We start from the raw sequence: 12,755 nt of genomic DNA on the forward strand, positions 1-12,755 counted from the left end.
GTTTTAATGGATGTCAATGGGGCATTTTTTGCCACGAAGGTGGTTAGAGGGAGTATCTGTTACTACATAAAATATACTAATGCAATCAAATCAATTTTGTTGGTAATCTTTGATATATCAAAGACTCTAATCACCACCAAAGCCCCATCAGCCTACTACTTATTATATGGAAAATAATACATTTTTTGTGTTTTTTTTTAAATAAATAATTAGTAATTCAAATAATAAAACTGGCATTTAAAGGGTTAAAATCCTGAAAATTATTGAATATTTGATCATTTTGATCAGGAAACAAGTTGGTTAAGGGATTCAAGCAAAAAAAAAAGCAGAAAAAAATATTGATGTATGAGTATTTTATGGCAGATTTTGTGCGTGTACATTTTTGCCACAAAGGTGGTTAGAGGGTGCAAAATGCATTACAGGAAAATAAAAGACATGTAAGAGTAAAAGACACTGGATTTCAAAAATTTGACTAAAAAGAAGAGTTCCTACAAAAATCCATGCCACAAGCTGTAACACAGCCAAAATGATCGCTAAATCAAAAAAAAAAGTTGAGAAAAATGTACAAAAATACCCGAGGAAGGCACAAGGGTTAAGTTGTTTTTATGCTCCACCACACATGATTCAAATGAATGGGTCGTTCAGTAGAGCTTGATGAAGAGCTGATATTTGACTTGTCATCTTAGATATCACACAGGTGTAACCAAAAACTCTAAAAGTGGCTGTGTCCCAATTCAGGAGCTGCATCCCTGAAGGACCCGGCCTTTGCGGCCTTTGAAGGCGAGTCCTTTGGTGAGACCTTCAAAGGCCGCGTCAACCGTTGTTAAATGAGATGGTCTAGCCTTTGGAGAATTTCCTGGTTGCCTAACCAGATGTTCCCACCCTACGTCATAATTTCTGCCGTCCAGGCCCACGAAAGTGCCGATCTATGCCACTCGGGCACGCAAAGAATCTTGGGATATGGGACGAATAGTAGCAGTGCATCCTCCACAAAGAGGGAAAAGAAGCCGCATTGGTGGGGTGCATTTGGGGGAGCCTTCGAATTGGGACTGCCTTCGCGCAGCATTGTGATGTAATTGGCCTTCAAATGTGGTCTTCAAAGGATGCAGACCCTGAATTGGGACACAGCCTCTGTTCTGTTCAAGTTTCCCAGTTTGTCATGAAAGTTTGACCTTTGACCAGCACGACCAACACCGAACACACTGATCCTGAAGCAACTTAAAGGAATTCAGCTTTCTGTTTTCTACTACGACGTGTCAAAATCTTTAACTGGAAGGAATCAGGTCGGAATGTTGCTATAAATGAATTCGTTTCTGACCAGCATTTACTTTTCTGTTTGCAGAGACTGTACATGGGCAATACATCTATAACTGTTTTTGTTTTTTTCTTTTTGCAGGGATAAACTTAACTCTGGTGAATGTTATCTTCTTTGTCAAGCTGATAGTTATGCATATCTTACTTGTGTGTCATCCCCTACTCTTTAAAATGGTATTCTTAGTTTTTAACAGTAAAATTAGGAGTGAGCTCCTGCAAAACTGTGGTGATTTTAATAATTGCCCATTGAATAACAGAAATACCTCAGATAAACCAGACGGCATCTGAGGTTAAGATGCTCTTAAGATTAGAGACTTTGTGGGACCTTGTTGCTAATAGTTTCTAAATTGACTGTATCGGCATAAATTCCACTCCTGATAGTTGTGATAACTCTGCAGGCCCAGCCGAGGGAGCTGCTCACACACTTTTACAGGAGTGACTACATTTTGTAGGCGAGCAGTGAGGAAAGGAGGGGGTAGAGGGACACCCCTACAAATGGAAACAGCTATGTCTTCTACCAGGGACAGAGGGAGAATGGGTGTGACTCAGCCAAGGTAGCTAGTTAAAACTTTGCTGACTCAAAATAAATCTTTAAAATCTGATGCTGGAGCAGTTTTGTATGATTCAAAGTTTTAAATAAGAAAATATAGCATTTAATGTAATAGCCAACATAACATACACATCTCTGAAAAAGTCAGGCTTCTATCTGTGTGTGTGTGAGTGTGTGTGTGTGTGTGTGTGTGTGTGTGTGTGTGTGTGTGTGTGTGTGTGTGTGTCTCCACGTATGTTTATACTGCTAAAGAAAAATGACCCCCTTCTATTAGTCTCTAAGTGAAGCCATATGTTTAACAGTATGTGGGCGTGGTGAAAAGACACAGACCTGTTCACAGCCACCACACACACACACACACACACAGACTTTGTATTTGACACAGACGTTAAAATCAACACGTGTCTGGTAATTAGTCAAGGAGGAAGCTGTTGTAATGGTGCAGTAAGGAGAGGAACAAGCTTTAAGTTCACAAAATGAGTCAGGGAGTGACCGCTGTGTCCTGACGTGGGCGGGAAGTTCTGTCCCACATTGGGAAACCAGGACGGACAAACTTTTCAGGCCAAGCTGGTGGTGCAGGAAGAGGCAGCAGCGAGCGGTCACAAATCGAGCCCATGCAGCGGTGGAGAGAAAAGGCTGACCTGGTCTGTAGGTTTTCGGGGAGTTCCTTTAGTATCGAGATTTGAGACTTTCCGCGTGAGCAGCCAGTGGAGGGAGCACGGGAGGGGGTGACAAGAGAAGAGACAGTTTTTGGGAGGTTAGAGTCAAGGCAGGCAGCACTGTTTTGGATGAGGTGCTGCTGGAGTTGGAGAGAGAAGAGAGGGAAGTTCAGCCAAGAGGGAGTTACAGTAAGACTAGAATCTGGATAAGGAGCTTGACTCAAAATGTAAATGTGAAGCAGCTGTTTGATTTGATCCATTTCATGTGAGATTCAGCAGCAGCAAGAGTTCCCACAGTCTTCGTGCGCTCTCCTCAACAACTCATCTCCATCTTTTTGTTTCATTTTATAATCCAGGAAAGTTGTTGATTACTCATACGGTGACCTTTGACCTCTAATGACTACGCTGGCACCTGTCAGCTATCAGCAGAATGGCTGTGGGATAACATCATCACATTCTTCCTGCATGGGCTCTTAAGTGTGGCACTGAGATAACCTCTCTAATAACGGCTTTGTGCTGTTAGGAGGGTCTATTTCAACACTGTGTGAATACATGTGTACATATAAGGAAGAAAAGCACATTTATATATGCACAGTCTTATGGGAGTTTGCAGTATGTTAACGTTTTTACTTGAACAATGGGACCAATGAATATGTGTGACATGAAGGGGTCACTTGCGCCAACAAACCTGCAGAGAACCATTATCCACCTATGCCCCTTCCCTCAGCTCGGCAGAGCTTTATAGCCTGTTTAAACTAATTGTTTTGGTTTTACAGCCCGCAACTTTTTTTTTTTTCACTGTCACCTCTCTCAGCTGTCTGTGCAGCATTGAGCAATTTGGGGACCAATTAGGGGTTAAAAGGAGGGTTTTAATATTAGACTTACATCTTACAAGTCTAATATGTAACTTACACTTACTTCATCAGATCACAGATCAAACAGACAAACAGGTTCTAAATGAGTAAGAATGTTGAACGAGGGCTAAATGTACTCTGTTACAGTTCCTAATGACCTGGTGATAAATGTAGTCTGTAACTTAAGTGTCATGATATAAAAATGTTATTAAATTTGATTACTTTTGCTTGCTTTTGGATTACCTCAATACCAAATATGTGGGGGGGGGGGGGGGAGAAAATAAATCAGTAAGACGACTTTTAAGTGTTTGATTATATTTTTACATGAACAGGAGTTTTGCTGTTCTGGTGATCAAATGAATTGAATTTAAATCCATATGTTACTGGACTTCAGCCTGTTAGGTGGCATATCAAAGTATGAACTAACCGTGAGAGAACTTATCATGAATCATCAATTCATTAATTCATTAAAACTCAGTGACCAGATCATTTCTTGATGTTGAGCAACAGGAATCCATGATACACTGCATCCCACGTTACGCAAATCAACATGACTTATGCATTAGTTATGCAGTCCAAACAGGCATTTTGTGCACTTATTTTCAATTTCCCTGAAACAACTGAAGTGTGCAGGAGGTGAAGCTTCCCTTGCAAATATCTGTGTATTGAGCTCTCTCCTCTCGGTACTCTGCAACCAGAAAAAGGGTCCACTGTACATTTCCTCTCTCCCTGCCGGCCCCTCTCTCATGAATGAGTGTGATGAGGTGATAAACACACTGAATAACTGGTTGAAGACAGGCTCTCATTACAGCCATTCAACCAAGGGGATCTTTATTTACACGCCGTCTCTGAGCAATGTCAAAAAAGGCAAATGTTAGACCAGATAACAGAGGACAAGAAGAGGAAGTGCAAAAGCCTCACATACACAGTATTCAGTGATGGTGAAGGCAGTAAAGGGAACCGAGGGTTGAGCTGACCTGTTGTCATGACACACACAAACACACAATCACACAACCCGACACACATTTTGAAATATCTTATTTTAATCCACCAGTTACTCGTATATGTGAGATTCAAGTATTTTCAGAGGTTTCAAACTTTCACCAGCTTTTTCTTACCTCATTTTTATGTCAACTTCTGATCGGAACAGCTTTCAAACATCAGTACTACTAATCTACACTCGTATCCGTTCACAGGGACCGGCATCTATCACCGGCAAGAATAAACAGGCACCCTGATCAAAATCACCCCTCGGTTAGAACAGCGTGGGTGTGTCTTTTCAGGCGAGATCAGGTGAAGCATAAAATCCGATCCAGCGAGTCCAGTTTGAATAACAGGTCAGTGAACTTGAAGGAGCCAAAACACTGCACAGAGATTTATTACGCTCTGACACAGGATTTTATTAAAGTATCAGAGGTTATTATTTTATTATTTTTCACTTACGATCATTAGATAAACAGTACAAAATGCAGCATTAATGGCACAAAATAATCCACCTGGAATGTGTGCTTACATGTATGTGATTAGCCGACGCAGTGCCAACATCACATTGCGTCGCAGCAAACTTTGCTGTTTTCATGCAGGGTAACCATCCATCTGAATGTGGTGAGTCTACAGTCGGTCCAGGGGCTTTGTGAGACTGATCTCAAGCAATAATGTTGAGCTAAATGCTAATGAAAGCATGCTAAAGGCCTGTGACTCGCCAAACTGACTCCAAAGAACTAGCTGTAATGAAAGTTGGCCCGTCGCATCTGATCTCCTGCAACTGAACATGGAGACGACGGTCAACAAGCTCAAACGTCCTGTTTGGATGCGACAGCTCGACAGAATTTCTTTTTCTGTTTCTGTTTCTCCCACCTGACAGCTATTCAGGTGATTTCTCTCGAAAGGCGTGTGTCCACTGCTTAACAGCGGCGATGATGATATACTAATTGGCAGGAGTAATGGTTACCATGGTCACCAATTTTGTTAATGGGGTCAAGATTACATTTCCTGGGGAAAGGCAAAATCAGGGGATCCCCTTAGTGTGTAGGATCTATCCTCTGGAAGCCATGAATGTCCGCAACAAATTTCATGGCAGAAACATCTCTACAGCCAAACCAACTCTTTTAAGGCCTTTGGCTACAAAAACAACATTAGGGCATGTTACAAATGTCACATGACAGGTGATGATAGATAGTAAACTGTCCTGGCATTACACTTGAATATTTGTACATGATGGCATCTCTAGGCGACACGTCTCTGACAGCAGAGCCAAATAAATACACACTAATGTTGCTGATGTCAAGTGAAAGAGAGAGATAATGACCTAAAGTGAGGAACTCCGTGCAATCCTCTTGACGATACACAACAATTTCCCATAACTGCTCAGTTTGGTGGATGCATGTTTTGTTTACAGTTGCTTTAAATTGCAGATAATTTTCCCATGTGGATGAAATGCATGGGGTCTGTTTCCCACACTCCCCACACTACTATGACTCAGACAGAGGACAAGAATGTTTCTCATCTCTCTGCAACAGGTCACCGGCTTTGCCATAAAGATGCAGTCATGACCGGAGCTGGTGTGTGCCTTCAGTCATAACTTCTCTGATAGTTAAATGTTATGAAAATGTGAGTTATAACTAACCACAGGGCATGAAAGTGACTGCAGTCTTAATGAATATCTACAAAGAGAGGCAGAAGCTCTGGGAGAGCTTTTTTTTTTATCATTAAAAGTATTTGAGTTTAACTTTTCATAAAGTCTTTCCACACTTGCAGGCTTCCACTCTGCCTTCTCCTGCTCTCTCTGTAGCTTTAAATGTGACTATATTATAGCTCTATTCCCTGGTGAGAAGAGTTTTGGGGAGTTTTTTACCTTAAAAGGCCATGTGGAGCAGAGTGCTGGTTTCCTGTGGGAGGGCTTTCCTCTCGCTCTGACTCTGGAGCTGGAGGCCGGGCCCATCCTCATCCTCTCTCACCCTGACTGCTTCAACCCCTCCCACACACACACACACACACACACACACACGCCTTCCTTTTTACACTCCCAACAAAGTGGTGAAATCCAGCTACAGCCAGATGTGTGTGTGTGTGTGTGTGTGTGTGTGTGTGTGCGTGTGCGTGTGTGTGTCCACATGTGTTTGTGTTCGATCCACGCTGACCTCCTTACTTAACATGAGGTGAACACACGGTCACACGGGAAAATAAGGTAATGAAAGAGACAAAAAGTGAGGAAAAGGAGGGCGATCATCCGAGCCTGAAGTTACTGAACGCCTCAACTCCCTCCATCCTCTCCCTCAACACTCTGCTTGTCTGTCAGTCAGTCAGATAGTAAACGAGTAAGAGAGATGTTGTCCTTATAAGGTCAGTGCTGAAGACCAGGCTGCTCTGCAGCAGCTGGTGTGTCACCACTATGTCAGCATGATGTCATAAAGATCACATACTGTACCCAGTCTGACTCGAGTATCTCTTTCCTTTTGTTGGTGACTATAAACTTCCTTGTAGGTGTTGATAGTGTGCTGATTATGTCTCTATTTCTGTCATTCTCAGTAAATTTTAGGGCCACCGATGTCACATTTTAGGGATTTCTAAAATAATATGAAGGGGAGTTGTTATCGATAACCAACATATTACACCTGTTTTAAAGCTGACATTACAAAGAAGGACATTAAGAAAATAATGATGGTAGATCTTAAATCAAAAGTCCTAGCTACAGCCCCGGTTTAAGGATAAGTTCACCCAAAAATAAAAATTCAGTCATGATCTACTCATGCTGATGCTGATGCAATGTCCGTCAGATTTAGTTCCGTTTAGTTTAGTTTCACAAAAAGAGCTTTCACCAAACCAACCAAGGCCTGAAAAAGCAAGTAAGTGGATCTTGAGTGCTGTTTCCAAGCTCAAGAATAAACTTGCCAAGATAATGAATCAGTCTACAGGCTTTAGGATGGAAAGTGAAATCTGAATACCAGTAAACTTGATTGACAGATGGCGCAAACTTTTACTACCACAGATACAGTATGTTTTGATTGCTTTATTGGACGGCAGTTTTGACACACTGGATGATACAGAGTAAGTAATCACTAGAGAATACCGACAGCGAAGCGTATGGTTTCAAGCATTCTTCAAACAAGACGTCATTTGATGATTAATGTTGTTCGTCTCCGTGTCAACTTTTAAACTACCTGGCTCTGTCTGCTCTGAACAGGTTTTTGCTGTGTCATCCGTGAACGAATGGAATGTTCTCACTTATCTCACGCAGAGGAAATTGTTGCATGATCAGAAATTCACAGATAGTGGCGTCATAGTGCTAAAAACTATTACATTTAGTTTAATTCAACTCAATTTAATTCAGTTTTATTTTCATAGCACCACCATTACAGAGGTTATCTGAGGGCACTTTTAAGGGCACCATGAACTCGCAGAGAGAGAGAGTGGGAAGAAAGAGAACATTTGTTACAAGACTGGACTGGACTGGACCAGACAGAACAAAATTACAGGCTTATCAAAAACAATAATTTGACAATGTTGTCCTGGTTAAGATCAGTGCATTTGTCAGACTCAGAGGGAGTAATGTTAGACTTGTGGCACACAGTAAAAAACGTCACACTCCCTGATCTCACCACTTCAAGTGTGCGCAATCAGACTCCTGTTTACGCTCCCTGAACTCATTCTCACCATCTGAAGCCGAGCTACAGGTCTCTGTCTCCAGGTGGCCTGACAACAGATCTTTGTCAGCACACTGACACTTATTGTGCACTGATTATAGACTTACTGAGCCGTGAAAGTATTCTATTAACATGGTGGAAATAATTGGGTCGAATCATAAAAACTTGACTGAGATTCCTCACATTTAAGTTGTGCACAACAACACATTCAGGTTATGTGAGTCACTGTGTTCATGCATATTTCTCGATGCTATAATGTGACATCGTTATAAAGTTGTCATGCATCCTCTGACATCATTATTGTGCAAATACATGCGCATGTCGGTAATTTCTCCTTTATCGTTGCTACGAGCAATGACGTGTTGTACTTGCCCCGAAGCGAGGTGAAGTTCAGACAGGCAAACTCGCTTCTGATTGGTTAGCTATGAGCCAAACATCTGTGAAATGCCTGGAGAGGGTGTGTGGTGTGCGTTTGTGGAGTGAGTGTGTGAATAAGGTGGTCATGACGTCACTGCAGGCAGCACAGTAGCTCATCGTCATACAGGAAGCGAGTGCTTCTGCCTGTACAGACAAAATGTAGGAGATGAACCTCACTGTCTGTATGTGTGTGTGTGTGTGTGTGTGTGTGTGTGTGTGTGTGTGTGTGTGTGTGTCACCAGAGTCCAGGTGGTGTCCTGTCTAGGTGAGTCATGAGGGATGTTTCCACCCCAAGGCCAGGATGAGTTCACACGTACAACAGAGGCTTTTCTGTCTCCCTTTGACTTCAGCACAGAGAGTCTTCCCTCATTGCTCCCTCCCGGTCCTCTCCATCATTCCCTGTTCTCCGTCATAAATCCAAAACACGCACTTTTATTGGCTATTCAGCTTGCATTTGCAAAATATCTTCATGTTTAGTCTGGGCCTGTCCACAACATTTCTGTGGCTGAGCAGCAGTCACAGAGAGCATACTTGGAACATCAGGAGAGAATATTGAAAACTCTCAGTTAGACTCTTGAGTTACTCACTGAGGAGGAACATGGCAGCAGTCATACAGAGGACTTCTGCTAGTGTTGCTCTCCACATTTAGAACAGGGGGATGAACTTAGGGGAAACATAATCAACTGATTAAATAGATTCCTCTCAGAAAATCCCCTTTAAAATGTTGATTTAACAGTCAACTATTGATAAATATACTTACAATTGATAACAGCTCATGGTAGAGGGAACAAAAACACAATTTAATCCATTCTCTCACACTTTTGCTAATTTTCTTACACTCCAAACTCTTGATAAACTTAACGTTGCTCTTTTGTGGTGTGTAAACGTCACCAAGTCCAAAATAAAGAGTAGGACAGAGTCGCTCTTTATTGAACTGCCCGTAGCTTGCACCAGAATCTATAAAGCTGTTTGTATCCAAATTATTCACACAGACTTCTGGTTTTCCAGTGACCCTTTCTCTATCGAAAGTACAGACATTATTTTAGTTAGAGTTGTTAACCACACTGCTTGCCAGGCCCTAGGGATGAAGATTTCAGTATGTGTGGCCACGACTTTGGTAGACCGAAGTCACTTAACAACTATTGGATGGAATTACATTTTGTACAGGCGTTCATGATCCCAAGAGGGTACAGGGTGGTGAGCCTCTGACTATTCCTCTAGCCAACAATGAGGCTGACATCTTTGTTTTTCAGGGAATTGTCAAGTTTAATATTTGGTGTATTGCCATGACAATGTCCAACAGTACAGAAATCCATGATAATGATAATTCATGATCAATGATAATTTCATCTGACGTTGGCGATTCCTTAAAGTTCCCATGAAACGGCTAATGGAGTGGTATTTGATTTGGCCCAGTTGGGTGTTTCCTGTAAAAACAGACAGCAGCCAATTGCATGGAATGCAGGTCATGCCCTGCCCAACCCCCTAACCACAATGCTGCCTCTCCCTGGACTGGCAGCTTCCAACAAAAATGGGCAGACCTGAATATAACAGCCTCAGAGGAAGATGGAGGCCAGTTTAATGACGTCAAATACAATACTGAGGTGGTCCCATTGCCAGGTTCACTCAGCGAGTAGGACCACTTACTGAGCTCACCAGCCAACAGCAGCTAATGTTAGATTTAGCAAAGGATTTTTTTTGTCAATAGTAAACTATAAATAACTTCAGTACTGTAACTGGCCTCCGTCAGCGTTTTTGGAAAGCCAAGTACAGCAGCCGTCCAGAGGTTTTCACCGAGAACCTGCTGGTTATCATTAAGTTTGTTAGCAGTTACTTTAGCAACAAGTAAAGCTATCCGTTCAGAGTTTCTCAAGGCCGAGGAAAAACAATTGTGTTATGGTCCCATTTCAAATAGAAGATAAAACAGGGTATGCTTTGGATGTGGCTACCGTGTGATTGGCATGCTGCAACCATGGCAGATATCCTTCTGGCTCCAGTGAACAAAGATGGTGACCCCATAAGGCCAATCTTGAGGCTTCAAAAGGATAGTCCACAAACCAGTGGGTAATATCACAGGGGCTATGGGGTCTAACAATCTGTTAAAAGCCCTCTACAGAAACATATCCAAATCCATATTCATAAATCTTATGTGTTACTTGTCCCTTACCAGTGTCATGAAAAGCAAAACAGTACCCAAGCTTCAAAACATTATGCTCAACAAGTCTAGACTAATCCTTCCAAAAATTGTACACAACTCTTTCATTATGATGTTGATCACATCACCTTGAAGCCGTTGCTCCTGTTTGCATTGTGAAGCCACAACAGCTTCCACCAGTCAAGCAACAACAATACAAAGACCTTGCTACTCACGTAACTTTGTTAAGCTGCTGTCACCTTGAAATGCTGCCAGACACCAAACAACACTTGATTAGGGATCAAATTGTTCTGTACAGATCTCCACTCTGATCAGAACTAGCTGTCACTCCTGCTCTATAGGAGGGGGGAAGGTGTGTCTTTTGCAGTTTGTCCACATCAACACCATTGATAGCTGTTGCTCACATCAGAAGCTGAAAGTAGCATAACTTCTGAGCAGGATTTTTTCTTCCCCTGTCAACACATTTTCTCCCAATAAAACCTGATTCGGAGAGTTCTTCTGGATATTGGCCATTGACTTCTTGACTTAATAAAAAATACACACAGCAGATGTTTTGAATCAAGGCCTGATGTTTTAGGATGGATCAAACCATGGAGGTGGAGAGGTCAAAAGGTCTGCATTCCACTGCCTATAACTGATCTTTGTAAATAATGCTATGTTATATAATAGGCTATAGACTTTAGATCAGTAGCAGTAAAGCCTGTTATCTTCTCTGTCATAGAAAGCCAGCAATACGGATATATTGTAGGTGTTTAGTAATATATTACACTCAATACCCAATTGCACATTCCTAACTGCATGTATAGTTCCCCTGGTTATGTAACAGACAGAAGCTGCAGTTGAATTTGGACAGGAGCACAGAGATATTATGACCTGCATACACTATTATCAATGTGAATGAAAAGGGAAACCAAGATTCAAAAGGAAAGTGTAAGTGGTTGCTGCAAGCAATCAAAAAAACCCAAAGACTGTGTAATAAGAGCTGACGTCAGTAACAGTTCTGGACTTACTGGTTGAAACATTAGGCTACTAGGTAGTTCGCTAGTTAGCTGGACTTATCAACAATTGATTACAGCTCACGTAAAAACATTTGTTAATCCATTCATCATACTTTTGCTGTTGTGTGTTTCTTTTTTGGTTTGTTTGTTTTTAATACAGCACCCTCCAAACTCTTGATAAATTGAATATCTCTTATGCAAACTTTCCCAATTCCAAAATAAAGAGCAGGACAGAGTTACTTAAAGGTCTTCGCAGGAAGTACCTGTTGCTTACATGTCTCCACATTACTTTTTTTAGCATAACTGACCCACTCTTCTTGAAGAGTATATCAAAAATATTTAATAATGACATGGGAAGATTTTATATTATATTTCACAGGATTACACACTTAAATTTACTAAGCGTTACAACAATAAACTTAGCTAGCTAATGCAGATATAGCATTAGCTATGTTGGCATAATCAGAAATCACCTACTTGTTCACCACTTCCCACTCACGACCAAGGGACTTCTATAAAGGACTGCATGAACTCATCGGTCATATGAACAAACAATTTTAGACACTCATCAGGTCCTTTTCTGTGATGCATTGTGGGACACTCTGAGTCAACTATATCGAGTATAATAAATCTCACTATACATTCAGACAGCGCTACAATGTGCCATCTCACTATATAGTGGGTAGTGGGGAAGGAATACTAGCCTACTATATATATATATATATATATATATATATATATATATATATATATATATATATATATATATATATATATATTTATCTATATGTATGTATATGTATATGTATATATGTAGATATAGATATAGATATAGATATATAGAGATATATATAAATAATATGTACATTGTTTTTGAGTGCATACATTCATATCCATGGATGCTGTCCTCTAAGGCCCTTCCATCTATCTACATATCCCTCTATCTATGAGACAACCATGGACACTGGTCTACATTGTTCACTATGATTCTCAGACTGATTTCATCCCTCTCTCGTCAAACTCAAATACCAGGTGCACACAATTCGGAGCTCACATTTCAGAAGGTTTTTCACAACTGTTCTATACTTGCGACACATTTTTGTAATGCTTCCTCTGATAATGGAATGTGGAATAACCATACAGGAGCAGTCTGAATTACATCACA

Source organism: Sparus aurata, chromosome 11 (assembly GCF_900880675.1).
Source record: "Sparus aurata chromosome 11, fSpaAur1.1, whole genome shotgun sequence".
NCBI lineage: Eukaryota > Metazoa > Chordata > Actinopteri > Spariformes > Sparidae > Sparus > Sparus aurata.